Source organism: Rhinolophus hipposideros (assembly GCF_964194185.1).
Source record: "Rhinolophus hipposideros genome assembly, chromosome: 4".
Lineage (NCBI taxonomy): Eukaryota > Metazoa > Chordata > Mammalia > Chiroptera > Rhinolophidae > Rhinolophus > Rhinolophus hipposideros.
This window is the reverse complement of record NC_138050.1, coordinates 704,212-729,561: the sequence shown is the minus strand read 5'-3', so window position 1 is coordinate 729,561 and position 25,350 is coordinate 704,212. Positions and strand designations below refer to the sequence as shown.

The window sequence follows — 25,350 nt, the reverse complement described above, 5'->3', positions numbered from 1 at the left end:
GCTTTTTCTGTCTGACTTATTTCGCTTAGCATTATACTCTCAAGATCCATTCATGTTGTCACAAATGCTCCTATATCATCTTTCCTTAACACCGAATTGTATTCCATTGTGTATATATACCACAACTTTTTTATCCATTCATCTATCGAAAGACATTTTGGTTGTTTCCATGTCTTGGTCACTGTAAACAAAGCTGCAATGAACATTGGAGCACACGTGTCTTTATGCATAAATGTTTTCAGATTTTTTTGGGTAGATACCCAGGAGAGGGATTGCTGGGTCATATGGTAATTCTATTTGTAATTTTTTGAGGAACCTCCACACTGCCTTCCATAGCGGCTGTACCAGTCTGCATTCCCACCAACAGTGGATGAGGGTTCCTTTTTCTCCACAGCCTCTCCAACACTTGTTGCTATTTGTCTTGTTGATGATAGCCATTCTGATTGGGGTGAGGTGATATCTCATTGTGGTTTTTATTTGCATTTCTCTGATAATTAGTGATGTTGAGCATTTTTTCATATGTCTATTTGCCATTTGTATATCCTCTTTGGAGAAATGTCTCTTCACGTCCTCTGCCCATTTTTCAATTGGGTTGTTTGTTTTTTGTTGTTGACTTGCATGAGTTCCTTGCATATTTTGGATATTAGCCCCTTATCTGAGACACCGTTTGCAAAAATCTTCTCCCATTCAGTCAGTTGCATCTTTATTTTGTCTATGGTTTTCTTTTGTTGTGCAGAAACTTTTAAGTTTCATATAGTCCCATTTGTTTATTTTAGCTTTTACTTCCATTGCCTTTGGAGTCAAATTCATAAAATACTCTTTGAACCCAAAGTCCATAAGTTTAGTACCTATGTTTTCTTCTATGCACTTTATTGTGTCAGGTACATGGTGACAGATAACAGTCCAGTTTCATTCTTTTCCATGTGGTTATCCAATTCTGCCAGCACTATTTATTGAAGAGGATGTCTTTCCTCCATTGTATGTATTTAGCTTCTTTGTCAAAAATTATCTGTCCCTATTTATGTGGTTTTATTTATGGGTTCTCAATTCTATTCCATTGGTTTATGTGACTGTTTTTCTGCCAATACCATGCTGTTTTGATTATTGTAGCCCTGTAGTACAAGCTAAAGTCAGACAGTGTGATACCTCCAGCACTGTTCTTTCTTCTTAAGATAGCTTTGGCTATTCGGGGTCTTTTGTGGTTCCAAACAAATTTGATGATTCTTTGTTCTATTTCTTTAAAAAATGCCATTGGCATTTTGATGGGGATTGCATTAAATCTGTATATTGCTTTGGGTAATATGGTCATTTTAACTATGTTGATTCTTCTAATCCATGAACATGAAATGTCTTTCCATTTCTTTGTGTCTTCTTCAGCTTCTTTCAAAAATGTCTTATAGTTTTCAGCATATTAATTCTTCACATCCTTGGTTAAGTTTATTTCTTGGTATTTTATTCTTTTTGCTGCAATTGCAAAGGGAATTGTTTTTTGTATTTCTTTTTCTGAAATTTCATTGTTAGTATACAGGAATCCAATGGACTTTTGTACGTTGATTTTGTAGCCAGCAACTTTACTGTATTCGTTGATTGTTTCTAACAGCTTTTTGGAGGAATCTTTAGGGTTTTTTATATATAGCATCATGTCATCTGTAAGAGTGATATTTTAACTTTTTCATTCCCAATTTGGATGCCTTTTATTTCTTTCTCTTGCCTGATGGCTCTGGCAAGGACTTCCAACACTATGTTGAAAAGCAGAGGTGATAGGGGACAGCCCTGTCATGTTCCTGAATGTAGAGCAAAGGGCTTAAGTTTTTCTCCATTTATTATGAGATTAGCTGAGGGCTTGTCATAGATGGCCTTTATTATGTTAAGGTATTTTCCTTCTATACCTATCACATTGATGGAGTTGCGGATGTTGAACCATCCTTGTGCCCCAGGGCTGAACCCCACTTTGTCATGATGAATAATCTTTTTAATGCATTGTTGTAATCGATTTGCTAAAATTTTGTTTAGGATTTTTGCATCAGTATTCATCAGAGATATTGGTCTGTAGGTTCCTTTTTTTGTGTTATCTTTACCAGGTTTTGGTATCAGGGTAATGTTGGCTTCTTGGATTCGAGGATCCTGTTCTGTCCACAAATTTGGGAAGTTCTCATTAACAATTTCTTTGAATATATTCTCTGTTCCCTTCTGTCTTTCTTCTCCTTCTGGTATGCCCATTATTCTTATATTGCTCTTTCTGATGGAGTCAGAAAGTTCTTGTAGAGTTCTTTCATTTCTTTTAAGTCTCAAGTCTCTTTGTTCTTCCATCTGTGTAATATCCAGGTTTCTGTCTTCGATGTCACTGATTCTTTCCTCCATCTGGTCAACTATACTACCTAAGTTGGTTATTTCCTTCTTAGTTTCTTCTATTGAGTTCTTAATGTCCAGAAATTCTATTTGGTTCTTTTTTAAATTTCAATCTCTTTCGTCAAATGCTCATGTTGTACTTTGATTGCGTTTCTGAGTTCATTAAATTGCCTTTCTGTGTTTTCTTGCATCTCTTTGAGGTTTTTCAGAACTGTAATCTGGAATTCTCTGTCATTTATATCACATATTTCCATATCTTTAAGTTCCTTTTCTGGAAACTTTTCACTTCCTTTCTGAGCTGTCTTGTTGCCTTGGTTATTCATGGCAATTCCTGTTTTATTATTTCTCTTTCTATACATGTACAGGAGTGGCTTCTGCAACAGGTTGATAGGATGAGGTCTTTCTTTTGTTTTCCAATACTTGTTATTAGAATGTTTTATTTTCTCTCCAACTGCAGCCTTTGTTTTTCTCTCTGACACAGTAGTGCTATGTTTTCTCTGGACTATCCCAGCTTCTCACACAATGGGGGGATTCCCTGGGAGACGGGCCTCTCCTCTGTTAACAGTTCACCTGGGTCCTAGGGCGCCACGTCTCTGTGCGGGTGCGGAGAGCTTTTGAAGTTCCAAAGCTCTTTCGGCACCCAATTCAGAGCCCGTATGTTTCAGCAGTTCTGTTTACTCCTGCAGGGATTTGCCCAGATAGATGGTGCCAGGGGCGGGGTGAGTTGTGAGAGGTGGCCCAGAGCAATAGCAGCGACCTCCACCACAGCTGGTCTTGTTTCCACAGCTCCCACCCCTTTGCCGTAACTAGTTGGGCTGCGAATCTGTGTTTGTGGTCCACAGTTCTCAGAACAGCAAATATCCTGTCCTTTTGATCTGACACTGCTACTTTATCTCTTCCAGCACCGGGCAGTTGGGAGTGGGGCGAGGTCTGGGAGTGTAGGGATGGGGCGGCTAGTCTCAGTGCCTAATGCTTCCGTTCTCTGCTGGGCAGTGAGGGCTTAAACCACCGTTGTCAGCCTTCTTCCCTCAGTCTTTGCTCAGAGGTCTCTGCTGTGTGCGTTGGGTTCAGCCGTGTTATATGCTGCCCCCTCAGCCCTGTGGCCTTAAGCGGAGCCCTAGTAGTCCAAGTTCTTCCCTCTCCCACAGCTGCAGAAGTTCTGTGATGCAGCGAGCTCGGAGCACTGAGCTAGGTCTGCGTCCTGCGCCCGGCGGCTCCGTCCCCGCACTTCTCCCTTCCCTCCTCCCCCGCCCACCTGGAGGTGAATTCAGTAGTGGGTCTCTTCGTGTTGCCTGTCTGCAGTGCAGGGAGTCTTTTGTGGAGTTATTGTTGTCTGATTAGTTGTAAATTCCAGGGGAGCGTTACAGAGGCTCACCTCATGCCACCATTTTGATGTCGTCTCTGACTTCATTTCTTAATTACTCAGACACATTTTTTTTTATTAGTTTCAGGTGCACAAGACAAACTAATACTTAGACATTTATTATTTATATCCCTCACACTGTGGGCCCTCCTTCCCCCATCACTATCTCTCTAACATAGCACCGAGCCATCACATTTCCACTGTCTCCACTCCCAATGCTGTACTCCACCTCTTGTAAGTATATACATACATATATATACATATGTATATAAAATTATAATTGGCACTCATTATTGTTCAGCTTCAGGTGTACAGTACAGTGATCAGGCAGCTACATCTTCCCTGAGGAGGTGGTCTCCCAAATTGGACAAGTGTCCATCGGATACCCTCCAAAATCTTTACAACATTATTGATTACGTTCCAAAAATTAATTTTCAGAACCCCGTGGCCATCTTGTGGTTACCGACTGTTTTGTAATCCCCTCGCCCTCCCCCTTATCCCCACCCCCCCGCCCATCTAACCAGCCTCAGTTTTTCCTCTTTGTCTCCAAAACTGTTTCTGATTAGTTCATTCACTTATTCTCTTCTTTAGATTCCACATATAAGTAGATCATATGGTACTTATCTTTCTCTGTCTGACTTATGACACTTAACATAATATTCTCTAGGTCCTTCCATGTTGTTGCAAATGGTAAGATTTCATTCTTCTTTATGGCTGCTTAATACTCCATTGTATAAATGTACCACAGCTTCTTAATCCAGTCATCTACCGATGGGCATTTCGGTTGTTTCCATGTCTTGGCTATTGTGCATAATGCTGCAAAAAACATAGGAGTGCATAAAGATTTTTGAATTAGAGTTTTGGATTTCTCCGGATAGATACCTAGGAGTGGAATTGCTGGATCATAAGGTAGTTCCATTTTCAGATTTTTGAGATACCTCCATACTGTTTTCTATAGTGGCTGCACCAATCTGCAATCCCACCAACAGCGCACAAGTGTTCCCTTTTCTCCACATCTGCTCCAGCACTTGTTGTTTGGTGATTTATTGATGATAGCCATTTGGACTGGTGTGAGGTAGTATCTCATTGTGGTTTTTATTTGCATTTCTCCAATGATTAGTGAGTTTGAGCATTTTTTTCATATGTCTGTTTGCCATCTGTATGTCTTTTTTAGAAAAATGTCTGTTCATGTCCTCTGCCCATTTTTTAATTGTTGTTTGTTTATTTAATTGTTGTTGCTTGTTTTTTTGGTGTTGAGTTGAGTTAGTTTTTTATAGGTTTGTGATATTAACCCTTTATCAGATATATCATTGGCAAATATCTTTTCCCATTCAGTAGGATCCCTTTTTGTTTTATTAATGGTTTCCTTTGCTGTGAAAAAACTGTTTAGTTTGATGTTATCTCACATGTTTATTTTTTCTCTTACTTGCCTAATGTCAGGGATATATCAGTAAAAATCTTACTCCAGGTAATGTCTGTGAAGTTTCTTCCTATATTTTCTTCTAGGAATTTTATAGTTTCAGATCTTACATTTAAGTCTTTAAACCATTTTGAATTTATTTTTCTATATGGTGTAAGGAGGTGGTCCAGCTTCATTTTTTTGCCTGTGTCTGTCCAGGTTTCCCAGCACCATTTATTGCATAGACTGTCTTTACCCCATCGTACATTCTTGCTTCCATTGTCATAGATTAAATGGCCATATAGGCATGGATTTATTTCTGGACTCTATTCTGTTCCATTGCTCTATGTGTCTGTTTTTATGCCAGTACCATACTGTTTTGATTACTGTAGACTTGTAGTATAATTTGAAGTCAGGTATTGTTATACCTCCCACTTTGTTCTTATTTCTCAAGATTGCTGAGGCTATCCGGGGTCTTTTATGGTCCAATATAAATTTTAGGATTATATGTTCTATTTCTATGAAAAACGTTGTTGGTAGTTTGATAGGAATTGCGTTGAATATGTATATTGCCTTAGGCAGTATGGACATTTTAACTATATTAATTCTTCCTATTCATGAACATGGTATGTGTTTCCATCGATTTGTATCTTCTTTAATTTCTTTCTTCAGTGTCTTATAATTTTCTGAGTACAGATCTTTTACTTCTTTGGTTAAATTTATTCCTAGGTATTTTATAGACTTTGGAGCGATTGTAAATGGGATTGCTTTTTTAATTTCTCCTTCTGATGTTTTATTATTGGTATATACAAATGAAACTGATTTCTGAATGTAAATTTTGTATCCTGCTACTTTACTAAATTCATCTATCAGCTCTAATAGTTTCTTGGTGGAGTATTTAGGGTTCTCTATATAGAGTATCATATCATCTGCATATAATGATAGTTTTACTTCCTCCTTACCGATTTGGATGCCTTTTATTTCTTTTTCTTTTCTGATTGCTATGGCTAGAACTTCCAGCACTATGTTGAATAGAAGTGGAGATAGGGGGCAACCTTGCCTTGTTCCTGATCTTAGGGTGAATGGTTTTAGCTTTTCCCCATTGGGTATGATGTTAGCTGTGGGTTTGTCATATATGGCCTTTATTATGTTGAGATATGATCCTTCTATTCCCACTTTCCTAAGGGTTTTTATTATAAATGACTGTTGGATTTTATCAAATGCTTTTTCTGAATCTATTGATATGATCATGTGATTTTTATTTTTCATTTTGTTAATGTGGTGTATCACATTAATTGATTTGCGGATGTTGAACCACCCTTGCATACCAGGGATGAATTCCACTTGATCATGGTATATGATCTTTTTAATGTATTGCTGAATTCTGCTCGCTAATATTTTATTGAGGATTTTTGCATCTATGTTCATTAGAGATATCGGCCTGTAGTTTTTTTTGTTGTTGTTTTTTTTTGGTTTTTTTTTGTGGTGTCTTTGTCTGATTTGGGGATCAGGGTGATAGTGGCTTTGTAAAAAGTGTTTGGGAGTCTTCCCTCCTTCTGGATTTTTTGGAAGAGCTTCAGGAGAATAGGTGATAATTCTTTTTTGAACGTTTTGTAAAACTCACATGTAAAGCCATCTGGTTCAGGGCTTTTGTTTGTTGGGAGACTGTTGATTACTGATTCAATTTCCCTAGTGGTAATCAGTCTATTCAGGTTTTCTGTTTCTTCTTGAGTTAGCCTTGGAAGGTTGTATGCCTCTAGAAAATTATCCATTTCTTCCAGACAGTCAAATTTGTTGGCATATAGTTGCTCATAGTAATTTCTTAAATTTTTGGTAGTTCTGCGGTGTCTTTTGTCACTTCTCCTCTTTCATTTCTGATTTTTTAAATTCAGGTCTCCTCTCTCTTTTTTTAATGAGTCTTGCTAAAGGTTTGTCAATTTTGTTTATCATCTCTAAGAACCAACTCTTGGATTCATTGATCTTTTGTATTGTTTTTCTGGTTTCTAGTTCATTTATTTCTGCTCTGATCTTTATTATCTCCTTCCTTGTGCCCCTTTTGGGCTTATTTTGCTGTTCATTTTTACAGATCCCTTAAGTGTGAAGATAAACTGTTGATTAGTGATGTTTCTTGTTTCTTTAGGTAGGCCTGCAATGCTATGAATTTCCCTGTTAGGACTGCTTTTGCGGCATCCCATATATTTTTGGGTCGTGGTGTTTTCATTTTCATTTGCCTCGAGATATCTTTTGATTTCTTCTTTGATCTCCTGCTTGACCCATTCATTATTTAGTAATAATTTATTCAGCCTCCATGAATTGGTGTGTCTTCCAGTTTTTTTCCTGTAGTTCATTTCTAATTTCATAACACTGTAATCAGAGAAGACAATTGATATGATTTCAATTTCCTTAAATTTATCAAGACTTGTTTTGTGGTCTGACATATGGTGTATCTTGGAAAATGTTTCATGTGAGCTTGAGAAAAACGTGTATTTTGAAGCATTGGAGTCAAGTGCTCTGAAAATATCGATTAAATCCAAGTGGTTCAATGTATCATTTAAGGCTGTTGTTTCCATATTGATTTTTTTGTCTAGAAGACCTGTCCCTTCTTGTCAGAGGTGTGTTGAAGTCCCATACTATGATAGTGTTACTGTTGATCTCTGTCTTTATGTCAGTCAGTACCTGTTTTATATATTTAGGTGCTCCTATGTTGGGTGCATAGATGTTTACTAGGGTTATGTCTTCTTGTTGGATCAATCCCATTATTATTATATACTACCCATTTTTATCTTTGAATATGTTCTTCATTTTAAAGTCTATTTTGTCAGATATAAGTATTGCAACTCCAGCTTTTTTTCTCATTTCCATTTGCATGAAATATTTTATTCCAACCCTTCACTTTCTGCCTGTGTGTGTCTCTTGATCTGAGGAGAGTCTCTGGTATACAGAATATACAAGGGTCTTGCTTTCTTATCCACGCAGCCACACTGTATCTCTTGATTGGAGCATTTAATCCATTTACATTTAAAGTGATTATTTATAGGTACATAGTTATTGCCATTTTTAAATTTGTAGTTAGATTGTTTTCATCTTTCTTCTATTTACAGAAGTTTTTTTAGTATTCCTTACAATGCTGGCTTGGTGGTAATAAATTCCTTTAGCTTTTTCTTTTCTGGGAATCTTTTTATCTCTCCATCAACTTTAAATGATAGCCTTGCTGGGTAAAGCAATCTAGGCCTTTGTTTTCCATCACTTTGAGTATCTCTTGCCACTCCCTCCTGGCCTTTAATGTTTCTGTAGATAAGTCATTTGACAGTCTTATGGGAGTAGCCTTGTATGTAACCCTCTGTCTTTCTCTTGCTGCTTTTAGAATTCTCTCTTTGTCTTTAACCTTTGCCATTTTAGCTATAATGTGTCTTGGTGTGGACCTGTTTGGGTTTATCCTGGTTGGAACTCTCTGCACTTCCTGGGCTTGTATGTTGGTTTCGTTCATCAGGTTAGGGAGGTTTTTGGACATTATTACTTCAAATATGTTCTCAATCCCTTGCTTCCTCTCTTCACCTTCTGGTATTCTTGTGATGCGCATGTTGTTGCGCTTGATGTTATCCCAGAGGTCTCTTAAACCATCTTCATTGTTTTTTATTCTTTTTTCTTTCTGTTGTTCTGCTTGGGTGATCTCTGCTAACTTATCTTCTAAGTCGCTGATTCGATCCTGTGCTTCATCTAACCTGCTGGTAATTCCTTTAAGTGAGTTCTTAATTTCGGTAATTGTGTTCTTTAGTTCTAACTGGTTGTTCGTTATGATTTCTACATCCTTCTTTATGTCTTCTCTAAGCTCCTTAAACATTCTTATCACCAGTGTTCTGAACTGTGTCTTGATAAGTTGTTTACCTCTGCTTCATTTGGTTCCAGTTGTGGAGGTTTCTTCTGTTGTTTTATTTGGGACATGTTTCTTTGTCTCCCCATTCTGGCTGACTCTCTGTGTTTGCTTTGATTATTAGGTAGATCCCCTAGAGTTCTTAGTTCTTGCTGGGTTATCTTATGTAGTATGTGTCCTTTATATTTGACTTGCACTACTTCGTTCTTCTCCTCTGCGTGTGCTCCAAAGGTGACTCTTGTGTTGTGTATATTGTCCTGGTAAAGAAGATCTTTAGTTGCTTTTTGCTTGTAAGTAGGGTTAACTCCTAGGCTGACTAGTTGTGAGACTTGGCTCTGCCCACTGCAGGGTGTTCTGCTGGGTGAGGATTGACCACTTAAATGTGGTTTGGTCTCTATGGGCTCTTGTGCCTGCAGAGAATTCCCTCTGGGTGTGTGACTTGTAGGTCAAACACGGTAGTACTCTGGTTTGGTCTGGAGTTGGCCTCTGGATATGTTGAATCTTGTGCCTCTTAAGCTGGGCCCTGGCAGGGCAATTTCAGAACAAAGCAAATCACCAGTACAACAACAACAATAACAAAGAAAAAATCAAATACATTCACATGTAAAAACACCTCATAACCCCCACTCAACACAGGCAAAGATATCAAAGATAGAAAGAGAAAACAAAACAAAGCAAAACAAAAAGCAGCGCCAGTCTTGGCTTAAGCCCACTAAGTTATCTCTAGGTTGTCTTCTGCTGTACCAGAGAGTCCCCTGCCTATTACGCAGGCAGAACCAGCCAACTGGTGCCCAGAGTTATTTTGGGACTGCAGATTTAAATGCGTGGGGCTGGGGGGTCTGGATGATAGTTTTTACAAAGTTGTTTCAGTTTCTGCCCTTGCCTGCACATATGCACACTGCGAGTAGCAACATCAGCCCTGTGTCCAGTACTCCTGAGTCTTAGGGCATTTCTTCCATGTGCGTGTGCGTGTGCGTGTGCGTGTGCGTGTGCGTGTGTGTGTGTGTGTGTGTGTGTGTGGCGGGCGGGAGATTTCTGAGCTGCTGAAAGCCGGGAGCTGTGTCTCCCTCTTACTGCATCTCCAGCTTACTGCTGATCTCTGGGAGTGCCTCGGCAGTTGCACTTGCCCCGCCCTAGGCAGGCCAGAAAGGGTGGGGGCTGTGGATGGAGGAGTCTTTTCTGTCCTAACCCAGCCAAAATCACACTATTCCCAGCTTCTTCCCTGGGTTAGACCTTCCTGCCAGTCTTCCCAGAGCCTGAGCACTACGGCCCCTCTGTAATCTGACACTATTCCTCAGTTCAGGGGCCAGTTTAAGTCTCCAGAAGGGCGGGGATAGGATTGGAAAGGGATGAGGGGCCCAGGTATGGAGTTCTTTGTCCGCCTGAGGGCCCACCCAGCTGCTCTCCCTCTAGCGGGAGTGATCAGCTGTGGGACGCAGGGAAAGAGCCCACCTCCTGGCTTTTGTGTTCTCTGTTCCGCCCTGGGGTCCCGTGCATCTCTGGAGCTGAGGGTGCATTGCCACCCCCTCCGCTGCCGGTAGTGATTCCACCGTGGGACTGCACATTTCCACACTGCTCCCTTCCTTCTTCCCCTGTTCGTCCAATTTGCACACCTTCAAGTAATCCTTCCATGAGTCTCTTAGCTGTTCTGCGTGATATGCAAAGAGTTCTTTGATGGGTTATATATCCCGTTTGTAATAAGATCCGGAGAAGAACTCAGAAAGTGCGCCCCGCTGCCGCCATTCCTATGACATTCTCTGATTATATTCTTGAAACCATTCTAGGCACTGGGGAACTAAGCTGGATAAGACTTGAGGAATCTTAATGTTTAGTTCAGGACAGAGATACAAAAAGTTTAAAGTACATAGTGTGGTAAATACTTTTGAAACAGTGTGATGAGAACATTCCCTTTAATCTTGGGGGTCAGAAGACACATGTAGAGAAAGTGAAGAATGAGATGAAACTTGAAGAAATAATAGAAGTACAGATCAACCAGAATAATGCAAGTACAGGTGCTGGTCTGTAACTTGGGACATCTTGGCAAAAATCAGGTTGTGAGGACATGAGATATGAAATAAATAGAACCATGCTGAGTTCTTCAAAAGAGGTGGTCTGTGCTTATTCCCTTTAGTATTGATTTCTAATACAGCAATGGATTTTTAAAAGTGTATAGGCAAATATACAGACTTCCAAATCATTCCTTCTACTCCCAAATATATAAAAATAAGAGAGACAAAATATAACTTTCAAAAGATAACATATAATAAAAAAGACCCAGCCACATTTCATCAATAGAAAATGACCTTCATAAACTGAGTGGGGTTGAGAGAGAAGAAGGGAAATTCAAGTGTAAGTGGGGAGTGAGGCTCCAGATGTGATCTGCTTCCTTCTACGCCTTGAAGCATTGAGGGCAGCTGTGAGGTCTGCTCTGACTTGTGCTGACGTCTAAAGAGCAGGGCTTCATCCGAGGCAACTGACTCCCCGTGATCAAGATAACATCTCTTAGTGCTCACCTCACCCAGTTTCAACGTAAGGCCAGGGTAGCTTTCCAAGTTGATGGGGCTAACCACAAGATTTTGCCTCGCATTTTTGGGGTCAGTGTCTCATTCTCCAATGGGTTACCTTCAACAAGATGGTAAACACACTCTAGGACAGGAAGAGCCTGAGTCCTGGAAAGGCCTTTATGGTTCCCTGCAGCAGTTTGTCTGTCTTAGTGCCAAAGTCCTGCATAGCAGTAGGACTCTGGGGTGTTCTCATCTGCTAGTGGACCCAAGCTGGGCATGATAGTTGGAAGGAGGGACTGGGCTGTAAGACGGCCCACATGACTTCCTCCAGTCCTGAGCACCCCACCCCAAGTGAGCCAGCCAAAACTCTTCTTGCCTGGTTTCTGCACACAGCACTGAATTGTCCTCTCCCACACCTATTGTAGATATGAATCCCTATCACTGTTGTCTGAAATGGGGTAAAACCTAAGCCCCCTTTTTTTTCTTAGTTCTTCTATTACATTGGAGTGGATCCAAGCCTGCCTGCCGCATCAGAGACAATTCCCTCCACCCAGGAGACAATTGGCAACAATAGGCCACCATTCCTACAGCTGTCTTTACACTTTCTGATACTCAGCCCCCAAACTTCACTTTGATTTCCTCTTATTAATAGGCAATAAAGAGTAGGGTCATTTATTTCACAGTTAACTTTGTATCAATGTTCTCTAGAGAAATAAGACCAGTAGATACATCTATCCATCTATTCATCTCTGTCTGTCTGTCTATCTATCTATCTATCTATCTATCTATCTATCTATCTATCTATCTATCTATCTCTATCATCTATCATCTATCTATCCAGTTGTGCATCTATGTGTGTACCCTATATATCATTTATCTCTTCCTCTCATATACACATATATTAATTAGGTTGGTGAAAAAGTAATTGTGGTTGTTGCAATTATTTTTAATCTTTTAAACTGTAATTACTTTTGCACCAACCTAATATATAATCATATAGATAGATGATAGATAGATAGATAGATAGATAGATGATAGATAGATGGATAAAATTTGTTTGGTTATAAAAGCTGGGAAGTCTGAAATATGCAGGGAAAACTGATCCTAACATTTATATAGAAATGCAAAGGACCTGGAAAAGTCAAAACAATTTTAAATAGAAGAAAAAGTTGGGTAACTTACACTACCTGATTTATCAACATATTACCTTGTCATAGTAATCAAGACAGTATGGCATTGGTTGAAAAAAAGATATATATTTATTTAATTAATTAACAAAACATAATTAAGACATAATTAACCTGATCAAAAGACAAGCCACTGACAAGAAAATAGTTGCAAATATTATATCTTATAAAGGACTTATATGTATATATGTCCTTATATGTCCTTTATAAGATATAATATATATATATATTTTATATTTTTATAAGATATTAAAGACATTAATATAAATTAATATAAGATATTAATATCTTTATAAGATATTAAATATATATATTTAAATGGTACAATTTCACTGCCCTGTAGGTTGCTTATCAGTGTTGTATCTAATTTAGCAATATAACATCAGCACACATTTTTTATATATATAAAGCTGCTGCAACCCGTTAATAAAAAGCTTCTGCAACTCATTTTTTCCAATTAAAAAATCAGCACAAGATTTGAATAGACATTTCATCAAAAAAGATATATGAGGAGGGGTGGAAAGATGGCGGACGTGGTCATGGCAGAGACAAGTGTGGGGAGCAGCGCCTCGTGTCCCTGCCCCTGTCCCGCATCCGGCCATCATGAAGAGCTCCCCCGAGGTGTCCAGCATCAACCCGGAGGCACGGGTGCTCACCGCTAAGGCCACGGAACTCTTTGTTCAGTATCTAGCCACCTACTCCTACAGTCATGGCAGTGGAAAAGAAAAGAAAGCACTTACTTACAATGATTTATCACATACTGCAGAGAAATCGAAAACTTTTCAGTTTCTTGCAGATATATCACCAAAGAAGATATTAGCTAGTAAATACCTGAAAATGCTTAAGGAGAAGAGGGAAGACGCGGAGGAGGAGAGTGACGACAGTGATGTAAGTGATGACGACGAAGCGGAATCCTAAACCAAAAGAAAAAGTGCTTTAAAAGTCAGCCGGAGAAGACCCTCCCGGCTCAGCACCAGTGCTCTGAAGGACGCACCGACTTTAGGCTCTTCCCTTTCCAGAGACTTCAAGTACACTGTATTTTTTCCTGGCGGAGACAGACCATCTACTGCACCTCCACCAGAAACAGCCAGAAGCAGAGCGAGCAGGCGGCAGCCTCCCCTGGGCAGGCCTGCACCCTGGTTGGAGGGCACCCAGAAAGAGCTGTGTGCACATCAAGCACTGCCAGTCCATCTGCAGCCATAAGCTACAGGAGCAAGGACAGTTTGCTTAACTTTCTAATTTACAGATAGAGTTTGAGCTGCTAAATATCAGTTATGTAAATTTTTACATGTATATTTTGAAACGAGTTCTTCAAAACAACTAGATCCAGTTTTAGCTAAATAATGTAGTTTGTTACCGTTTGTTAACCTTTTGTTACATTGTCATATGTAGGATGTTAGATTTGAATTTTTACATTTCAAGAAAATTTGAATATCTGAATACTGCATTTGTTTAAACTGTAAAGACAAAACTGTTTATTAAAAAGCTGTACATATTTTTACAGTAAGATGCTTTATGGAACTAATTTTAGAACCCTCTATTTTTCTAATGCCTTGATTATTACCTGAGACTTGTGAAATTTAAAAATAAGCATCTCTAGTACTTTTTTTCCCAGAGAAAAATTTTAAGTCAAATTATAAATACAAAAAGAAATATTATCTCTGCATAAGCATATTTTTTTTAAAAAAGCATTTCAGAATATTTCATATATTGAAGATCTATCTCATTTTACTGTTCCTTTCTTCATACCCAGAGTAATTGCTTTTACTATCCATAGGGGAAAACCCTAAGGTGTATTTTTTCACATAGGATAGATTTTTGTCTCTTATCTTTTTAATCTCTCTCTTAAAAAAAGCATTTACATCTAGTAAAATCTTCCTTCACGTTTAATCGGTTGGTTGGTAAGCAGTTGGTATACAGATTAGTTCCATGACCCAAGTGTTCCCGGAACCCCTTGGAGTTAGTCCCTTCCCGTTCCCAGGTAACCACTGATGTTTTCTGGCTCTCATTTTTAAAATATGTTTTAAAATAAAATTTTAAAATCTAAAAAAAAAAATATATATATATATATATATATGTATATATATATATATATATATACATATATATATATATATATATGATAAGAATTAGGTATAAACAGTAAAGAAAATAAGAAAAGATGCTCAGCATCATTAGTCATTAGTGACATGCAAATTAAAACCAAAATTTCATACCATTACATACCCACTAATTATTTCTACAATCCAAGTGTTTGCAATGTGTGAAAGTATATCGATATAGTAATTTTGGTAAAGAGTTTGGCAGTTTTTAAAACAAACATCATTTACGTATCATCCAGAAATTTTATTCCAAGGGTATATCCAAGTGAAATGAAAATGTTGGTCCACACACTTTCTTGTATGCAAAAGTTCATAGCATCATTTTTCATAAGAGCCCCAAACTAAAAACAATCCAAATCGTCATCCCCTCATGCATGGAAACAAACTGTGATATTTTCATACAATGGAATACCACTCAGCAACAAATAGAAGTGAAACTGTTGGTCCATGCAACAATACAGAAAATTATCAGAAATATTATGCTAAATGAAAGCAACCAGACAAAATTTCAACACTGGGTGGTTACAGTCACAGGAAATTTTAGAAAAGGCAAATTTATGGAGATAGTTGACCAAGGTTAGGTCTATGGAGGTAGATCCAAGGTTGTTTGAGGCTGGGGGTGGAAACAGAAACTGACTGCAAACCTACACGAGGAAATCTATTGTAGTGATGGAAGAATTCTAAAAGTGAACTATTGTGATAATGGCACGACTGTATAAATTTAGTAAAAATCATTAAACTGTATACTTACAATGGGTGATCTTTAGCTATTTAAATAAAGTTGTTAAAAATTTTTTATCCTGCCACTTCAAAAATTTAGCAAAATTGGAAAAAATATATTAAAATTCTCAGTATACCTACTAACCATAAAAGTAATAAAATGTTACACAGTAAATTTATGAAATTGAGAGGGAGGAACTTTGTACTTTTGAATGGTATTTAACAGAGATGGATTGTCCAAAAAGTTAATCATGAGCTTGAGATGATGTAATTAATTGAAAAGCAGTAACACCACTAGCTTCTCTTTATCAAGTCTGTGGGCCCCACCACACACTCTCCACATCATATGGGAAATTGGAAAAGTAATTTACACCACAAAGAACTTATGAGTACTGATTTCTTCTACCATTTAAAATCTTGATTTTGGCAATAAATATTGCTATACTGAGTTAGACACAAGCTTCTGTATATTTGCTAAGTAATAATATGAATAAAAATACTTATTTCAACACATAAAAATTGAGAACACATTTATCTGAAAAAAACATAAGAACAATTTGTTTTAAATCAACCTGAAATCTTTAGATGTAAAATAATTTATTCACAGCTTCATAATTAGTTGGGGGCAGATCCAGGTTTTCCCAGAACTTTCTAGAACTTTCCAGATAGGGATTTCATGACCACATGTTTCTATTTTTTGGCTTTGATTGGGTGTTATATTTCAGAGATGCTTGAGTACAATGTAAAATGAGGGCAGTGACCCACTTGTAGATTGTGAAATAAGCTTGGAAGGTTGTGAGTATTCATTTTTTTTTTAATGAAAAAGGATATTAAACTAGAGAACAATAACAACAATAAGAATGTAGACAGTTGTGGCAGCATACAGCTCTGAGCAGAGGCTTTAAGAGTGTCATGTGTCAGCACTCAGGCACAGGCACCTGGACGGTTTCACAGGAGAAGACTCAGTCCAAGAATGGAAGACCAGGGAAGCAAACCTGATTGTACCTCTCAACCAGGATTCCAGCCCAGAAGTCACTGTCTAGTCAAACAGGTCACCACTGACACACACAATCATGTTTCAGAAAAAAAGTGATTGTGAGTATAAGCCACTAAGACTTGGGGTTGTTTGTTATACAGCATTATTACAGCAAAACTGACTAAATCTTAAGGGTTACTATTGTACCATACAACTTTTCTTCACTTACGTTTATATGTTTGAGGAATTGGGCCCTTCCTATAGCTGCAATATAAAATGTATTTTATTATGATGTTTGGTCAAAAATTTGAAAACTCTTTCCTAATCTACTGACAAGTGAAACTCCTTTTAGAAAGAAGGTACATATTTCAGTCCAAGACGGTAACAGCTGTTTTTTGCATTATCTTGTATTTAAGGTCAAACTTCATGAGATTTTTTTCCCAAAATATCTGGGCTAGAAGTGTAGTCAGAAAGGGTAAAGGGGTTGAGGGAACAAATGGGCATGATCCACAGTCAGCAGCCTGCAGGAAAGAGCTCACCAGCCCTTTCTCTCTGTCCCTATTGAGAACTTACCTGGAGAAGCTACTGGGGCTCATTTCCTGCACAGGTGAGAGGAGTGCAGGTGACATGACAGGCTCATCAACTGATGAGTGCAGGCACGTGCTGCTGGGCCTGAGTCAGGGTGCCCCTGAAACTCTGAGCCAGGGAGCCATTGGTGATGAGACAGTTACCTCCTTAGCTGCAAGATGTGGGTAGGAAAATTTTAGCCTCTTTCTGATTTTCTTAAAGGTCTGTAGAAAAACACTATTCAGTAAGAACTTCTTCTTTTTGGTATAATATTATTGAAAACCTATTTAAGCAAATCAGTTTAAGCCAAGGAATGGCCCAGTGATGCATAGGTAGTCTCTCCTGTCTGCAGAGTCTTTAGGTAGAAATAGCTCAACCCAAAGCTGCAAGTGCTAGAAAAAATAAATTAACAGGATAATTTGTATCCAGATAGAATGGGCTTGAAAGAGAATTCAATTAAGACCTTTTGTTTTTTTTGTAATGTCTGAAGTTAGAGGAAAACAGTATTTGCCTAAAGCATCAGGTTTTATAATCTGATTTTCTAGACCCTAGGTATCAAATAACTAAGATGAATGAGATAAAGTAGATTAACAACTCTTAAAATCTGATTCAAGATGATCACATCACCAATTTTGCCTGAAATAAAATGTACACCACATAATTCTTAGGATAAAACTTGAACAGAGAATTTACAAAATTGTAGAGAGAAGAGAGTTTGGTTTTAATCCAAGGCTTCAGTTGGCCTGCGGAAGAGGTGAATTTGCATTTGCAGTTAAGTTCCTTTCTTATGTAAATGTTCTCAACCGTGGCTGCAGAAATCATTATCTCACTGGCCAGGCTTTCCCCCAGGCCCAGTCATCAAAATATCTCTGGTGGGACTGCTGCTGGTTTTTTCTGCAACTAAGGTTGAGAATCACTGCTTTAAATATTCTAAATAAACTTTTAATAGACATATTTTATCATTTATTTGAAAAGTGGGAAATGTTTAAAAAGATGATACAAAAGGTGTGCAAGCATTTTCCTCAGTGGGGCTGAGAAGATTATTTGACTGTAGCCTGAAGGTAAACATTTGTTAAATTTGAATACTTCATCCAATATTTGCCCTGACTGAACATGTTACCATAAAATCACAGGGGGCCTTGGTGTTAGAGCATGTCCTGCTCTTCCCTAGGATCTTCTAGGTTTTACCAGTTCAGTTCAGGCTGGGAAAACAGTGGATCTTATCAGTGGCCTGAATTCTTTAGTATAAAGAAAAAGAAAAGTTTTAACATGTAAAATAATGATAAACACTGTCTTATTGTTAGAGTCATTTTGGCAACACATCCTGTCAAGCTTAGATTATATATACCATGTTTCTCCGAAAATAAGACCTAACATGATTTTTCAGGATGACATCCCTTGAACTTAAGCCCTAATGAGTGTTTTGGAGCAAAAATTAGTATAAGACCTGGTTTATTTTCAGGGAAACACTGTATGTTAGAGGAAAGGAGGTTGCTAGTTTATAGCTGTTAGAGGAATACTTTTTACAGTATTTCCTAATAAGATTCAAAGTAACATTTGCCATATTTCTCAAACAATGTATTATTATAAAATTTATTTTTATAGAATCAGTATGAGCTCTGGATATTAAGAAGACACTAATTCTATATCTAGACACTAATACCTAGCCCATTGTAAAAAGACACTAATACCTAGCCCATTGTAAAAAGCCCTTAGTAAATATCTGTTGAATAAGAAAGGAATAAGTCCATGCTAGTCTTTTAATAAGTTAAATGAAATGTTATCTTAAATTATTTTTACTAATTATAAGTTAACAAAGTTCTCGATCTTTGTTTATCTGTCTCTCTCTCTCCTGTGTTGAAGGGGGAAACACCCTTTTTCAAGTCTTTCTCTTGGAACCATACCATATGTTTTTCTTCACATTTTCTTTACAAGTTTGTAGACTGCTGTGTAATTTCATATCTCTGTAACTTGGTTTCTCAGAAACTTTCTGTTACTCTCTTATTGCATAATACCTGTGTGTATGTGTGTATAACCAACGTTGCAAGTGTCTAAATAAAACAAATTATCTTCCTATATCATATATTAGTTAAGGCTGAGAATCATCTGTACAAAATAAGTCCTACTAATAAAAGAATAGAAACTTCTTATCGGGTTACTGTCTGACTTGAACATAAACCCGCGATCTTTCCTAGTTAGAAGTAGAATCACCAGTGGGGCCTTGAAATACGGCAGTGTGGGCACAGGCCCATGTAAAGATCCAAGCTCACCCCAATTATCACAGCTGATACCCAAACACAAGCGTGCTCTTGTTAACCTCAGCCCAATGGCTCTCCACAGCATTACTCAACTCCATGTTGATTCTCACGTACATTCACAAAAATGTCCAAAACATGCATCCAGTGGAAACACACTTGAATCACACAATGACTGAAGTCCACCAACATAAATGAGAATGCAGTGTTTCTGCTACAGACAGATCCCTCAGGCCCTGTGTTATTCTAATCACAGTTTTTCACGTCAGTGGTATTAATTCAAATGTTCAAATAGCAGAAAATGTTCTATAATCAGATGAAGTGTAGATCTCTTTATAAGAAATAATGGGAGAAAGAGTTAAACACACACACACACACACACACACACAAACCCTGAAGAACAGAGAGATGAGAGGAGTGCATTCACATGTCAAAGAGAAACCTCGGAGGTGAGAGCTATGGCTGAAGCTATGTGACCTTGAGCTCTCTTTGGCAGATAATACAAATGTCACTAATACAGAGATATCCAAGGGTAGGAAAGGGTCCCTAATTTGCATTTTATATTAACTCTGACTTCCAAAACTCTACTGTTCCTCAGGTCCCTTAACGTCTTGGAAGACGCTGGGATCCAGGGCAGGGAGTGCAATGCTTCCTTTCTGCTCTGTTCCTTTGGTTTCATTTATGGGGAGGTGGTGAAGCCAGCATGCTGAGCTGCAGTGAGTGACTTTCAAGGACTCTGGGAAGAAGTTATGCCTGTATTGTGAAACAGTGCTGGCCCCGTGCAAACCATCATACCACGGCCACACAAAACTGGGGCATTCATCACCCCATGTGTACCCTAAATGACAGTTCTGGGAAGGACAAGGCAGGATCTAGGTCAGAAAGTGCTTCTTTCTGCTGTCTTCAGGAAAGTTCTTGGGGAGCGGGGAGCTCAGGACAGCTGGTTGGCATCAGAGCTGGTCTGGTCCTCTGTGCATTTTCCACCCAGAGAAGGAGCACCTTTTGAGGCCAGATAGAAACATTCTGAAGATCAGAGAAACCACTTTTTTAACACTCTCCATGCAAAGCTTCCTGGGCATCTCATCAAAGCAGCCTGGCACCACTGGTGCCAGCTGTCTCTATGATCCCTTGCTTGACAAAGCTTTATAACACTTTTGGGTTTTAAATCCAGATGTGTTTTTCCTCAGCAACCTGTACTGTAAATGAGAGCATTTTTTCCTGTAAGGATTTATTGGTCAGTGGCTGACAACACGAACTAGGATATCTGGTAATCGTGGGGATGGTACTCCCACTCTCAGTCCTTTTATGTGACTGATCTATTTGTGATCTTTGCCCCTTTTTTGGGACCAGGATTTGCTGGACATCAGAGCTTTCCATAACAGGAAACAACGCTTTGTATTTTTCTCTAATTATGAGACTTGGGAGCAGGCTTTGGGTATGGTCAGAAGCAGTTGTAATTATTTGGGCTGAGGACCAAAATAGATACCGCAGGAAGCACTTTGCAGACAAAAGTTTCTAGCACCTCTTTGCAATGATAGGAGTGATAGCTGCAGGGGATAAAAGCACCTTTTTGGTACAAAGTGAAAAAAGTAGTAATTCTAAACACTAACTTAGCTCAACAGGCTTGTTTCATTACAGTAGGAAGGTGTGAGATGCTTACATTTTTCACAATCCTCCAGACTGCTCCAGACACGAGCATTTTCTCTGTTGTGGCGCTTACAATCCTCACACAAGTCGTGGGCCTTCCGTCACTGTCTTTTGTCTGAACTTGCATTTCTTATGCCTGGAGCTCGCTTGGTGATCAGTCTCACTCTTTCCCTTGAGTTCACTTCTTACTCGCTACCTGGCACTGGGAGTGACTTCCTTGTGCATTTACTGTGTGGACCGGAATGAAGTCCTTTACAAGCAGACGGACTGTGTCTCAATAACCCTAGATACCCACAGTAGTGCTTTGCACATAAAAGAATTTCAGTAAGCATTTTTTTTTTAATTCACTGATTTGGATGAAAATTAGCAATCTGATGAATATCCTGTCGGTGAGTCTTATGTGAGTCATTTTATTAGGACACAAATTTGTCGTTTCCAGAAGGTGAGACGTGTTAGATGCATGTGTGCATCTGAAATCTCACAGGACTTACGAGGCTCGTGAATTTAGGAGATGGTCATCTGAAGGAAAGTGCTCGGCACATAAACTTGGGAATCGTCGTACAAGGGAGTCAGAGCTGTCATTGTTTTCTTATTATAGTGTACACCAGAAGTCCATCCACGCATCAAGCACACCCACAAATGTGCACTTACAGCCTATTCTAAAATGAGTCAGTTGATCTAGTGTTACTTTTTTTTTTATACAAGTTGCTGCTTTTGTAGTGCTTTTTCTCGACTTCTGTAAAGGTTTTGTTTTCAGTTTTAATAACTGATTCTATAAATTCAATTCAATTTATCATATATATACATGTGTATGTATATATATATATGTAATTTTATATTTTGACCACCTTTATTTATTTCTCTCATCGCCTACCCCTTGCCTTTGGCAACTACAAATCTGTTCTCTGTACATGAATGTATCTATTTATTTACTTATTTTAGATTTCATATATGAGAGATTATATGGTATTTGTCTTTCTCTGTTGCAAATGACAGGATTTCATTCTTTTATATGGCATATACATATATTTATATGGCATATATGTATTTATATACATATATAAATATATATGAAATATATATATTTCAAATATATATATTTCAAAAAACTGTGATAGATGCGTTTATTTCTGAGCTCTTTATTCTGTTCCATAGATCTATGTGTCTGTTTCTATGCCAGTACCATGCTGTTTTAATGACTATAGCTTTGAAATATAGCTTAAGATCAGGGAACATGTCTTCAAAGCCTTGTTCTTCTTTCTCAAGATTTTTTTGGCTATTTGGGGTCTTTCGTAGTTCCATACAAATTTTAGTATTATTTGTTATATATCTGTGAAAACTGCCATTGGAGTTTTTAATAGGGATTGCATTGAATCTGTAAGTTGCTTTGGGTAGTTGGATATTTCACCAAAGTCGATTCTTCCAATCCATGAGCATAGACTATCTTTTCATTTATGTGTGTCTTCCTCAATTTCTTTCATTAATGTCCTCTAGTTTTCAATATACAGGTCTTTCACTTTCTTAGTCAAATTTACTCCTAGGCATTTTATTCTCTTTGATGAAATTGTAAATGGAATTTCTCTTAATTTCTCTTTGTGATTGTTTATTATTAGTGTACAGGAACTAAACAGTTTTTATGGTTGACTGCACCTTGCAACTTTACTGAAATTGTTTATTAGTTCTAACAATTTTTGATGGAGTCATTAGGATTTTCTATATCTAATATCGTATCATGTACAAATAGTAACATGATAGTTTTACTTCGTCCTTCCCAATTTGGATGCCTTTTATTTATTTCTCTTTCCTAACTACTCTGGCCAAGACTTCCAGTACTATGTTGAATAAATATAGTGAGAGAGGACATCCTTGTCTCGTTTCTGACCTCAGAGGAAAAACTTTGTGTCTTTCACCATTGACTATGATGTTAACTGTCTGTCGGTTTGTCACATATGGCCTTCATTCTGTTATGATATGATCCCTTTATACTTGCTTTGTTGAGAGTTTTTATCATAAATGGATTTTGAATTTTGCTTTTTGAGATGATTGTATGATATGTGTCTTTCACTTTGTTAATGTGGTGTATCACATTACTGATTTGCAGGTGTTAAGTCTTCCTTGCATCCCTGGAAAAAAAGTCCCACTAGATCATGGTGTACAATCCTTTTAATGTACTGTTGTATTCAATTTGCTAATACTTGTTGAGGATTTGTATCCATGTTAGTCAGCGATCGTGACCTGTAATTTTCTTTTCTTGTGGTGTCCTTGTCTGGTTTTTGTATTAGAGTAATGCTGGCCTCATAAAATGAGTTTGGAAGAGTTCCCTCCTCTTCTATTTTTTGGAAGAGTTTGAGAAGGATTAGTGAATAATTCTTCGAATGTTTGGTAGAATTCACCAGTGAAGCTGTCTGGTCTTCCACTTTTCTTTGTTGCATCAAAAATGGTATCAAAAGCAGTTTGCTTTTTATGTCTTATTAATTTAAAACAAATGCTCTATTTTTAAACTCTAATGTTTAAGGAACTTTAATCTTTTTCAGGTGCCACTAAAAGTTCTTCCAAATTATTGAGATTTATTCAGTGTCTAAATAATATCTATTCATTCACAAAGATAAAAATCTCAAATAAATTCTTAAATTGTTTTATTATTTTGTGAGTCTATGGTAAGTATTCTTGGCACTTTTCCCATTTGTGTATAGTTATTTTTTTAATTAAAGACTCTTTTTCTAGAGAAGTTTTATGTTTACAACAAAATTGAGAGGAAGATACAAAAATTTCCTATATATCCCCTTTTCCCATATAGAAAATCTCCCATTATAAGCATTACTCACCAGAATGGTACATCTTTTTGCCAAGAATGAATCAATATTGACACATCAGAATAAGCCGACATCCACAGTTTACCTTAGCATTCACCCTTCATGCTATAATTCTATTTAAGTTGTTTTTGAAAAGTTATCTATCATTTCCTATTTTTCTTAATGAAATAATTGAAAATGTTTAATCTACTTCTGATATAATCAGTATTTTTACAGATGACAAACAATAATGTTTTACTATTGTTGCTGGTTTATTTTCATAAATTTGATAGTTCTCAGATATGAGTGATTTATTAAAAATGAATGAAATGCAATAATAGTCATATTTTCATTTATACTTGCATAAGTTCCACGGTTCAGCAGTTCTCAAAAAAAAAGAAAGAAACAAGGTTAAAAAAAGGGTAATACTTTTTTTTTAAATTAAAGTTTATTGGAGTGACAATTGTTAGTAAAGTTACATATATTTCAGGTATACAATTCTGTAATACATTATCTTTATCTCACATTGTGTGTTCACCGTTCAGAGTCAGTTCTCTTTCCATCACCATATATTACACCCCATTAACCCTCTTCAAGAGCCCCCCTTACCTTCTGGTACCCCGTAAACTATTGTCTATGTCTATGAGTTTTTGTTCCTTCATTTGTTTGTCTTGTTCTTTTGTTGTTTTCAATTTTTGTCCTTTGATAAATGAATGGATAAAGAAGTTGTGGTATATATACACAATGGGATACTATGTGACAGTAAAAAAAATTAAATAGTACCATTTGTGAAAAAATGGATGGATCTTGAGATTATAATGCTAAGCAAAAAAGTCAGACAGAAAAAGTAGAGAACCATATGATTTTACGTGGTACATAAAAAGGGGTAATTCTTTAGGGTTTCTTACACAGAGACATTTTCATCTCAGAAGCAGTTACTAGGAGTAGGACATCTTTCTTAAATGCAGATTTAGATGAGTATAGCCACTAAAATAATGTCTAGTCATTCTTGTCAGTTTATTATGGAGATGTTTAATATTATAAGGACTTTATATTATTGAATTATATTTTATATTGTTTTTCATTGTCTAAAAGTAAGTGAACGTATTTAAGAGAAATCTGAATCAGCACCAAGTGGCCAGAAAGAAATTATAGGTTTAACCCTACACGAGAAAGTTCCAATATTAGGAACAAATGGACATCTGATCATGAAGCTTGTCCTCACACAAATAACTTTTCAAATCAAATAATTATTATTTTTTTGCTAATTAATGATATTCTAGGAATCACCTTGACGTTCTCCTTTGCTTTACAAGTTCATGAGCATAACACCAATAAACGCACCGTTTTCTTTTCTTAAGCTTAATTAAGTCTTAGAAAGAACACTGAGTAGATGAACAAAGAGGAAACTGATGCGAAATAGCACCTATTTATAAAAGTAGCAGTGACAATATTTTCATTTGTAATTAAACCATATTGAACTACTAGTGCTAAAACCTACGCTATGTGCTCCCCAAATTATCTTCCTTTCTTCCTAAGCACACAGCTTAGGAAGCTTACACATCTGGTCTCCGCGTAGTTACGTGGGACCGTGTAAGTGAGTTCTGGCCAATGAATG

The 25,350-nt window shown here is 37.4% G+C and overlaps 1 pseudogene across 1 annotated transcript; it reads left to right on the top strand.

The window, feature by feature from the left end:
- The first annotated feature begins 13,197 nt into the window (after nucleotides 1-13,197).
- LOC308496541 (chromatin accessibility complex protein 1-like) lies at nucleotides 13,198-13,591 on the top strand (annotated as a pseudogene). Its single transcript has one exon. The product of its transcript is annotated as a chromatin accessibility complex protein 1-like (transcript).
- Nucleotides 13,592-25,350: the final 11,759 nt, after the last annotated feature.